The sequence below is a fragment of the Octopus bimaculoides genome, chromosome 15, assembly GCF_001194135.2.
Source record: "Octopus bimaculoides isolate UCB-OBI-ISO-001 chromosome 15, ASM119413v2, whole genome shotgun sequence".
Taxonomy (NCBI): Eukaryota; Metazoa; Mollusca; class Cephalopoda; order Octopoda; family Octopodidae; genus Octopus; species Octopus bimaculoides.
Genome location: NC_068995.1, coordinates 46,702,120 through 46,704,619, shown reverse-complemented (window position 1 = coordinate 46,704,619; position 2,500 = coordinate 46,702,120).

Sequence of the window (2,500 nt, the reverse complement as noted above, 5' to 3'; positions counted from 1 at the left end):
CTTCCGGACCGTTATGGATTCTCTAGTTAAATGACATAGATATATATATAGATAGATAGATAGATAGATAGATAGATAGATAGATAGATAGATAGATAGATAGATAGATAGATAGATAGATAGATAGATAGATAGATAGATATGTGGACTGTGTATATGTATATGTGTGTGAGCTTTTGTTTATCGTTTCCTCTTTTGTCTAGCGCCAGGTCAACCTTGTATCAGAGATTTGTGATCAAAGGTGTTTTGATACTTGATAATCCTGTAGACATCTAAGGGAAAACTAAACTAAATTTAGAACTATAGTTTCCAATACAAGGCAGATATTTTCGAACATGGGACAGTTTTATAACTTGAAACTTGCTCAGAAGCTGGATATACTTCTAGCGATAATGTCATGTAGTCATATTTGTTTTGGAAAACTTATTTTAAATATTGCTAAATATTGTTGGCAGATGTCATACTAATATCTGCCTAGTTACAACTAAACTGTTACTGCTTGCAAATGGTTGTTTAGAATAGTGTTACACTTCGAAATGCGTATATTTAAAGATATACGCTTTTTAAAAAAAATCTAAAGCAGTATCTTTGTAATCTAATATATAAAATGAATTTTAATAATTTTAATATCCCAAATGTCTACAAACATTTTGTTCAATATTTATGTTCTGTTTACTTATCCAAGACGACGTATTTTTTCTGTTGATGTCAACCGAATTATCTTAATTGATATTCTACGTACATTGTATATTCAGTGTTTTAATATAAACCTCTACCCTCGCATTCTCGATTGATGGTGAATATCTTCTGTAAAATTATATTATTTATTTAACAGTTAAAATACTACAAGCAAAAAGAATGGAATTCAACTCAACTTATTTCGGTAGTTAAAGATATATAGTGTTGTCGAATTTCTTTCTCCCTGTACGTTATTTACGTTTCTTAATCTACGTTGATACTTAACAATAACCGCTGTTGCTCCTATGTATCGCTGTATTCTATTTACAACACACACGAGTCTGTTCTTCACATGTATCTCACACTTACATTTCACGAACCAATACGAGAGCCTCTACGTGATACTTAGAGTATATATCGCAACGCCTTCCCTATAATTTCAAAAGGTAAGAATACATTCAACAAAATTAACCCTAAACACATCGCTTAATTAAAAGCCAGAATAGTCACTCGCATAAAGTCTTTGGACATAGGTCTACTGGGTTGTTTTGGCTTTGGGTTTCAAAACATATAAATTTTCTTTTCCAGTTTCTAAACGATCTCACTATAGTTTAGTTATGTAATCCTGGTTGCCTAGATAGAGTAGGCATAGGGTTTTAGTAGTAGCAGTAGCAGCAGCAGCGGATGTAGTAGTAGTAGTAGTAGTAGTAGTAGTAGTAGTAGTAATAGAACATTCTGACGTACGTAGATATGGTATGTTTATGTCACGCTATACATGCGCTTTCCAAATATTAACATACGTGAAGGATTGTTCACATATATCTCACGTCCCGGCGACTCATTTCATGCTTCTTCTTGCGATTATAATGCCAGAAATATTGAAGAAAAAGGATTGTCCCATAGATTCATCCAAGTACATGAATGGTAGTTCAATTTATAGAGCACAGAATGATAAAGAGCATAGCTGGCCTCGGTGGAATTTGAACTCAGAATGTAAAGGGTCACATCAATACCGCAATATAATATGATATTAAATAGTAATATTCTGATTAATATTCTCAGAATAATTCGGATAACGCCACCCTTCAGGCAAGGGGTTAAAGACATTACGGAAAATAAACCACAACACAATTCACACACAGAAGCACAAAAATAATAACAATAATAAAAGAACAGCAAAAACAAAATAATAATATAACCACAGAACTAAAACACAACTTCATGCTGTTTGTTTAAATTCAACTTAAAATAACACAAGTAGTAAGTGTATGTGAAGGACGGGTGGTGGGTAATTATTTCGAAAGTAGAATTGTAGTTTGATATTCGAACTAGAGAAATCTATGTGATCCATCATTCGCTGAGACTGACCGAGATACTCTCAATGTTTCAGAGTTACGGCCTAAAGAACATAGAACAGTATCCCATAGGAATTAAGGAAAATAAATAAGCTAAATGAATATATATATATATATATATATATATATATATATGTATATAAATACGCATACAAACATACTTGCACACACACACACAAACACATATATATGTACATATATATGAGTGTATGTATGTGTGTGTGTGTATGTATGTATGTATATGTATGTATGTGTGTGTACGTATGTACATATTTATATACGTAAGTATACACTTATAGATACGTTTAAAAATATACGCACACGCAGATACAAATGTGTCCTTACATTAGTATATATGTATCCGTGTGTGCGTACATATACATAAATGTTTATGTTCATGCATTATTTATGTGTTCATACATACATATATATATATATATATATATATATATATATATATATATATA